General features: G+C 38.4%; 1 pseudogene; it reads right to left on the bottom strand.

The window, feature by feature from the left end:
• Positions 1-706: 706 nt before the first annotated feature.
• On the bottom strand, positions 707-824 carry LOC125352117 (annotated as a pseudogene).
• Between the last annotated feature and the right edge of the window lie 8,532 nt (positions 825-9,356).

Here is a 9,356-nt window from a genome sequence, read left to right as displayed (position 1 = left end):
GTGATAGATTATTTTGTTGTATGCATAATCATTATGTGTAATTACAATTGATTTTATGTTACATTCAACATTGCAAATTTGATTCACATGCATACATCTTGGCATGTTTATTGGATTATTTCTTTTTGATATTTTCTTTAATGTGAAATCATGGAGTTAAAAGATGATGTGTACTTTGTCCCTGAACTTTGTTGCTCATGTCTGGTCCTCTACCAGTTGAACCACAGCTTCACTTCCAGTCTTTTGGTGGTGAACTGAAGATAAGAGTCTCACAGACTTTATTGCCCAGGTTGGCCTTGAACTGTGTTCCTCAGATCTCTGCCTCCTTAGTAATAAGAATCCAAAGTGTGAGCCACTTATAAACTGTTTTTTTTTTCCCCGAAAGTCATGAGTGTAACTGTCTCCTATTCTTTTTTTTTTTTAAGAGTAGGTTTTCTATATATTAAGAACGCCATGAAAAGTTTGCAGTCTTGAGTTGAGTTACTTCCACTGTGAACAATTTGTGATTATCTTCTTGTAAGCACTGATTATAAAATTCAGTGTTTTCCCAGGTGAAAATTTCCCAGTTTAACCTACAATAGAAGGTTGTCTGAGCATGGAGAGAAAGATGAATGAATGAAATTTTGGATATTGGGAAAGAATATTGTATCAATTTTTCTTGTGAAGAGAATATCAACTTTTAAAAAAAATTGACCCAGCTTTGGTTTAAGTATCTTCTTTAGAAATTCTGATAAATAGAAGTGATGGAATATAAGACATTACATTTTTTAAACTGATAAGAACAGATACTACACTTGATCTTAGCCAAAAGGCTGAGAAACAATAGACATTACATTTTTAAAAAATCATATTCAATGACAAGCAAAAATCTTTTCCTTGCTCTGTCATGTTTCCATTGATTTAGTTATTTGGGAATCCTTCTGCTCCACTTTTCAGATGTCAGAGCCCAATGGAGGAACAGTTTGGTCCTGAGTTTGATGTCTGAGGTTTTCCAGAAACTGGGCCAACAGCTCTCACTTCAAATACGATTGCTGCCAGACATATGGGTCTGCCTCCTAGTGGAGTGAGAGGCCCCGCATAGAGTTGGATCTGGTCCAAATACAGCTAATGACACACTGGATTTCAATTTTTTTTTTCTTCCATTGACAGCTACTGTGAAAAAATTGTGGCAAGAGAGCAATCAACAGCCACAGTTATTTTCTCATGGGAGACTCTACTCCTGATGACTTTCTCATCTTGCACAGCTTTCCTTGATTCTCTTGCAAAGCCAATGTGCTAGTGAGTTAATGAGTAGATTCTGTGTAATGTTGTATTGGAGGGGGGAGGGATGGTAATACACTTTTGGTATTCTTGAATCAAATAAATCTTCTTTCCAAATATCATGAGATAGCGTATTAGACAAAATTTTCTGGAAAAAAAATCAGTGTGTGTTTGTGTATGCACATGAGTGTATACTTTAGGGAATTTGGCTATGTCTTTTGTGGGGTGAAGAGTAGAAGGTCTACAATTTGTAATGTAATCCAGGAGGCTAAAAACTCAGGCAACATTTCTATGTTGAGATCTTAATTTTAATTACATCTCCCTTTGTCTTTGCTCTTAAAAAATCATATAGGCAGGTATGGTAATGCATACCTATAATCCCAGCACTTTAGAGTTGAATGAGGAGGAGTATGATTCAAGACAAGCCTGAAACCTTGTCTTAAAAAAAATCACATGTATTTAAAGTATAGGTAAAGCAACAGCTCAAGTGTTTCAAATATATAAGTGAAGAAACCACATAAGTTCAACATGGTCCTGTCCATGGTAAGCTTTGGGACCAGAATTTAAATTCATCTCTGACTGACACCAAACTGCACAGTGAGTTAAACTTGACACACATACTTACATGTACCTACACTACTGCACAAAGTAACATCCCTTTCCAACTCCTAGAAAATTCGTATCAAAGTAGGGGAAAAATCATCCCAGGCCATCTTTCATCATCGCTGCTCTCTGAAAGATAAGGATGTGTCACAGCATGTGGGGAGACTAAGAGCTGGGCATGCAGCCAAAATTCAGTGCATGGCCTACAAAATCAAGAGTGACGGGAAGGGGTGGGAGTGATGGGTGAGAATTGGGAAGGAGTGAGGTGGATCTGGAGGCACTGTGTTCATAAACTGTTTTGTTGAATGACAACTCCTGTGTACAACTACTTAAAGATAATAAAATGGTTTTTAAAAATAATTACTTATTGTCAAAGTGATGTACAGAGGGGTTACAGTTTCATACATAAGGCAGTGGGTACATTTTTTGTACAATTTGTTACCTCCTCCCTCATTTCTCTTCCTCTCCCCTCCCCCTTCCCCTCTCCCTGCCATGAGTTGTTCAGTTGGTTTACACCAAATGGCTTTGTAAGTATTGCTTTTGGAGTCATTTGTCTTTTTATCCTTTGTCTCTTGATTTTGATGTTGTAATTACTTTCAACATGCCATGTGAAACCGTAGGGTTTTTGGTGATAATCCTCTTGTATCCCCTTCCTGTGTTTTTTTCCTGCGCTATTACTGTATCTCAATAAAAATGATTTAACACAAGAAAAGAAAATAGTTACCATAGGTACTAAGTCTAACCTCCACATTTGGTTTGAGACATCAATTTCTTTATTTTTGGCAATGCTGGAGTTTGAACTCAAGGCCTCACATTTGTAAATGGTGTACTCCAACCTGCACCACTGCTTTATCACAGTTTTTTTTCCTTCTTTATTGTCAAAGTGAAGTACACAGGGTTATCACTGTAAGTTAACTATTATTTTTTGTGTGTGTAGGGTCATGCTTTCTGTTGACATGCATACCTAAAACTATGATACACCTGCTTTTAGGTTTCCTGTCATTGCTAGGGGCACCGGCTTATACTATGGCACTCAGTCCTCTGTGGAGACAGATTCTCAAGGGCTTTTCTATCAGGACTGGCTTGGAAAGGTCATGCTTTTAATCTCAGCCTTTCATATCCTTGTAATGATCATTGTGTACCACGATGTCCAATGATGAATTGAGAAATGGGGCTTGTGAAGTATTTCGCCCAGGCTGACTTGGAACTAAAATCCTTCCAACCTTAGCCTCCTAAATAGTTGGAGCTATAGATATGCGCTATTGGTGCCCAGATGTTTGGGTCATATTTTTTAAAACCCCACTGTGTTTAGAAAAATAAAAAATACTTAGGGGGTCTGTTGCTGAGGCTGAGTCTTACATGTACAGACTTTAAGAGAAAAATTATGAACCATGTCAACTTCTCACGATATATATATATATATATATACACACATGTATATCGTGAGAAGTGTATACACACACACACACACACACACACACACACACACACACATATATATATATATATATATATATATATATATATATATCCATGGATTTTTTTTTTGCCAGCCCTGGGCCTGAACTCAGGGCTTGGGCAGTATCCCTGAGTTTCTTTTGCTCAAGGCTAGTACTCTACCACTTGAGCCACAGAGCTACTTCCAGATTTTTCTATGTGGTACTGAGGAATCAAACCCAGGGCTTCATGCATGCTAGGAAAGCTGTCTACTACTGAGCCACCTTCCCCGCGCCTATTCATGGATTATATAGTTGTATAAACTTCTTTTGCCCCCTTGCATTCTTTTTAGGGAAATTGGAATATTTTATTTTCCATTGGCTACATGGGTGGTTTGAAAATTAGGTTCAGTAAATTCTCATCTCATGTATGTACAAGAGTTTTGTGTTCCTTGATGTCATTCAAAATTGTGAAAATTTAAAAGAAAGTTGCTTTAAAATGCCTATGCTCATCTTATTTTCTCTGATGGAACATTATAGAGAAATCTTTCCGAGAAAGCTGAAAACACCATGAAGTATTGACTGAAGGAGAATGCTACCTTTACAATGAAAACATTAGCTATTTTGAGACTTAAAGTTCTCTCTTTACAGTCTTCTGGATGTAAGGGATTAAAATCTGACAACTGACAGGGAAGCATTTAATTGGCTTGTAAATTTTATTTTGTAATTGACTAATTTGGGAATGAACAATCATGCCTGTTCATAACTACATGACAAAGTGTCTAATTGTTCCATCTCCTCCAGATCCATCTCTTATACATGCCTAGATGAGAATCAGATACACAGCGAATTAATCATCCTTGAAAATGCGGACACCATTGGAAATGTATAGAAATATAGTAAAATATTCTGCTTTTGGGAGTGTAGACAATCCTGAAATTCTTTTATAAGGAAGAGCATTTAATGTTGGACAGTTGTCTGGGTGGCCTTAGCTTGACACAGCTCTTCTCCTTTCTCACTTGTAGTTCTTAATAATCTTGTAAATGTGTTGGGAAACAACATCTTGAGATAAAGAGAAACTGGCCAGATAAGACTAGCATCTCTGCCCCAACAAAACAGGATGCTTCAGCTCAGTGAGTCACATAGCCCTGGGTTATAAAACCAAGGCAGGCTGCTTTCCAGAATTCTTCAGTCACAGTGCAAATAGAGCATACACAGTTCAGTGTTCATCTGCTCATGGCAGCTTTCCTAACCCTAAAGGAACTTACTTAGTAAATCCTATCCTTTGGTTTTCCTTTATAGCCTCTATGGAGGCAGTAAGTCCATTTCCTGAAACTTGTGTAGGAATGAGTTTTGCCTCCCTGGACTCAGAACTGGTAACCAGTGCTTAGTGAACCTGCTTCCTATGGTGAAACAGAATTTCTCATTTTTATTTTACATCTGCCCAAAGGTATATACAAAGGATATAAAATAGCTCACAAATCACAATACCTTTAGGAAACCAGAAGCCCGTACCACATATCACTGCCAGCACAGAACTTGTAGAAGGATTTCATGAAAGCATTCATAAAACCCAAGAAATTACCTGTCCTCACTTTTATGATACCTGACACAAACTTTATTGTTGCTCTCCAGTGTCCATAAAATGAGTGGAATCAGCTGTGTACTTTTGTGCAGCATTATGTAGATCATAAACATTCAGAAAAATAGATGGATCCAGTCTACTTCAGCCACCATTAGAGGTGCAGCCTTTGAGACGCTCCTTAGCCTGTCTATGAAACAATTTTCTGACCCATAATTCTGTAGATACATGAAGAATATTTGTGAGGAGATGAATATAGTGCTAGGTACATAGTAAGAACTGTGCATGTGCTAAATACAAAGAAAAGGAGGCCAGTAGAAAGACACGTTAAAGCATCGAGTCTTGATCTAAGGGTTCAGCATTCTTGGATACACTAATGTAATTATCTTGAGCATCAAGATATCAGCATGGGGTACTCCTCCTGCTCTCTTATTTCCTTCCATCTTCTGCCTTCTGCCACGGGATGAGGTGGTATGTAGGTTCTTGCTAGAGTTGATGCTCTGCCTTTGGATTTCCCAGCTCCAGAACTGTGAGCCAAGAACAGGGCCAGACTTCTGCTCATTATAAATTAGTCAGGCTTGAGCATTTTGTTACATCAGAATACAATTACTATAGATGATTACTATAGAAATTATTTTGCCATTTTGTGTGGAATTATCTGGAAGACCAGCATTATTTTCTTTTTCTCTCTTTGAAGTTTCCCTAACTATGCCAACATACTATTGCCAAGTTTAATATTTCAATATTGACATATTTCTCTTAAGTTCTACTATGATGTTGAACTTCTACAAAACGGTGTAACAGACAGCCAACCACCAATTCTACAAACATGTTTAGGTATAAATATCCAGACAGAGGATGCTCGTGAGTGTAGATAGTACCACAATATTAACTGTAGTTTTTGTTTTCCCTATACACATAAACCTATGAGAAAGTTTAACTTATCAATTAGGCACAGGGAGAGGTGAATAGTAATAAAAATGTTAGGATTATATGAAATACTGAAATAACAATTATGTAACTATAATATCTCTGTCATAGTCATGTGATTTTATCTAAGGAAAGTGTTTTACATCTCTTTGGCACATCCAAACAGGCAATACCAATACTCCTGTGCTTGACTCAGTACAAGTACCTCAGTCAATAGCACATTTGCTAAAACAAACCTTTATACAATGACTAATGGCAGGATGAAGGTAGCATAGACAGCGTAGATACTCTACATAGTGGGATAACTTACAGCCAGGAAGGATGGGACAGGGTTGGCGAATTCATCCTATTTCTCATAATGTTACACGGTTGAGAACTCATGAACTGTTTATGTCTAGAATGCTCTTTTTCACATTTTTGGACCATGGTTGACTGTAGGTCAACTGTGGAAAGTGAAACATGCATAAAGAGGACTTTCAGTGACAGACAACATAGAGAACCATGGGAACTTCATAGTGGTTTCTAATGGTCAAATTCAAGCTGGCCTATGAGATGGTCCAATGATTGTCTGAGAGGACAGGTGCTGCTGCTGAGATAGAAGAGTCTTCCTGTCTGTATCTTGTTCATAGTAATATAAGGATTGGAGCGGAAGGTGGCTAAACTCTATGATGAGCCTCCAGATTGCCATGAAAGAGATTTTGCAAGTAGAAATCTATTTCTTGACAACCTTTAGTTTATCCTTACCTCTTTATATGCATTTTTTTGGACTAGTAAGTGAAATATTTATAGATTCTCTCTGAGCAAAATAAAGATAGTGATGGGAACTAAGAGAAAAAGTTGGGAAGATATCAAGTACAAATTGAATGTAAAGTGCCTTAGACAGTTCACACACACACACACACACACACACACACACACATCTTTTTATTATTTAAGGCAACACACTTCTGGGACCGATTTTATCGAGAATCTAGGTTTTTGTTTTTTACTGGGGTGTTGCTGCTTTTTTCAATTCAGATAAATATAGTAATATTCATTCTAATCATAATAACAAAGGCCTAAAAGCAACTTGCCATTTTTTCCCAATGTCCAGTAACTTTTATTTGCTTTTGTTTCTTTTCAAAGCTATTCTCCAATAGCTTTCATTCAAGATACCGTGACAAAAATGCTAGTGTAAGAACTATGCTACCTGATGTGTACTTCTTTATTTATACTCTGGGCCTTGTGCTTGCTATGCTGACATCCTACTACTTAAGCCATATCTCCAACCCTATTTTTCACCGGTGATTTTTGAGAAAGGTCTAGCTTCCTATCCCTGTGCAAGCTGTTCACCTAACATTAGGCTTCCTTTCACTGTTGGTATAGCAAGGAGCATAAACACTCTGGCTTCCCACCTGGAGATCATATCACACACATAGTGTCAGATGACAGGTGAATTCTATACCTAGCCATGGGTTAAGAATGGGCCTTGCAAACTTTGCTTCTCAGGCTGGCCCTGAACTGTGGTCCTCATGTTTTCAACCCCCTAACTACTTATGATTACAGGTATGTCACCAGCACGTGCCTGGTCTCTTATTTTTGCATGTAAAAATGTTTTTAGTGAATGCTTTGTACCTTATTTGTGAAGGCTAAATTACCTTAGAATACATTCGGTGGAAATGTGACTTATGAAACAATTCTTATGTAAGAAACGACTCAGTTTTCATTTGAAGAACTATAAAGTGCCCATCCCAAATTAACGTGTTGTTTAATTCCCACTGAGTGAGTCAGTGAGGAAGAGCACACTCACTCACAAGAACCAACGTGTATTAATGCTGTGTGAACATCACAATCCACCAGTACCATGGTAACGCCCATCATCACTTACAAACTACACAATTCCATCTTTTATCCTGCTCCTTGGATTATTGTCCATAGTCATTCACTACAGATTCATTCTCTGTAAATCCTAACATTTTTTTTTATGTCAAGTGAATTAAGATGTTCAACTTGTATTTCGTGATCCAGAATTCAGATCTCTAAAAGACAGTTCTTGCTGTCAAAGAGCTTGGAGATGTAAGGGGAGATAGTGCAGCCAGTCTGGCTATGCAAGATAGCCAACAGGTGCATAAAGGGACAGTGGGGAGAAAGTTATAGTTGCAGAAAGGACTGAAATGTGTTCCTCAGACTATGAGCCAATTGTTGGCAAGATGAGGAGGTTTCTGTAGAGTTTCTGGCAGGTATTTTAACCCCAGCTGATCAAATGAGGGTATAATGTTCTGTGTTCAGGTGGTGATGGTGAGGGTCTAGACAAAAGAGGTTCTCAAAGAATTTACACTTAGAAATCAAGAGCTGAACTGTAAGTATTGAATTCTTTGGATCTTCTTTTGAGTCACTTTCTAATCACAGGGATGACACAGATGTTGTGTGATAATCAAGACACTGACAATAAGCTATAGTGAGGGAATCAGATCATTTGTTGTCTTTGAATTTCTGTCAGAAAAAAATCCACTTTTCAGGCCATGGAAATGGGGCTAGATCTCAATCATTTATCATCCATGGCCTAGTATGACTCAGAAAACAGTGTCCCTGCTTCCTCCTCTCACTCAGAAATGGCAGGAAACAGTCTCTCTCTCTCTCTCTCTCTCTCTCTCTCTCTCTCTCTCTCTCTCTCTCTTCCTCTCTCTCAAAGTAATTTGTGCCTGAGTGAAAGGATGGGAAGCAGAGCAGAAGGAGAGGTCAGAGACTGTGAATGATTTCTAAACTAGTTATTCCTGCTGTGTTCTGAGAAGGCAAACCTTCCTGACAGAGTTTTCTGCAGTTCTGCAATACTGCCTTGGATTTATTGTCTTTCCAGTTTTGGCAAAGGTATTCAAGATTTGGTGAGGTAGCAACTTGATCCATTGAGCACTCATCTGGAAAGTTGTCTTGGAGTTCTTTTCTTGATGGCAATGAAATATCTTGGAACAAAGTTGAAACAAAGGTTAGGACTGGGACTCTTTTGGAACTTGTGCATAGAGGCCTGGGGTCTGTGATGTCCTTCCTTTTTTGCCAAGTGCAAAGTGCTGCTCATAAATAAAATCTGTGGGAACCCAGCCCCTGTGTGTTGCTTGCCAGTGTTCCTTAGCAATACAGACTTATCTACTTCACATGGCCTTTGAATGTGTCCAACTCGTCTCTATTCTTGTCAGCTCAATAAAAGCAGTCTGATTCATAGCTAGGGCCCCAGCCTTGGGATTTCTTCAGCTGTTGGGTTGATTTCTTCTTGTTAGAGAGGGGCTGTTATTTTTCTCTAAGTAATGACCCTAGGAGAATGTGATTGTTAAAACATATCCTTGCTGAGGTATGCTGACTGCTAAGATGGTTCCCCCTGAATCTTCCAATTCTTGGTTTCTGGACCCTTGACTAGCCCTTTGCTTTGGCTTTAGTGGTACCAGGGCTTGCATTTACTCAGCTAGTGCTTTGCAAATTGTTCCATCACTCCAGCCCTTTTTATTTCTAGTTATTTTTCAGACAAAGTCTTGTGTTGTTGTCTGGGGTTAGCCTTGGACCTTGATCTTCCCACC

Source organism: Perognathus longimembris, chromosome 5 (assembly GCF_023159225.1).
Source record: "Perognathus longimembris pacificus isolate PPM17 chromosome 5, ASM2315922v1, whole genome shotgun sequence".
In the NCBI taxonomy this organism is placed as follows: domain Eukaryota; kingdom Metazoa; phylum Chordata; class Mammalia; order Rodentia; family Heteromyidae; genus Perognathus; species Perognathus longimembris.
Note: the sequence above shows the minus strand (reverse complement) of the source record. Positions and strands in the feature narration are given on the sequence as shown.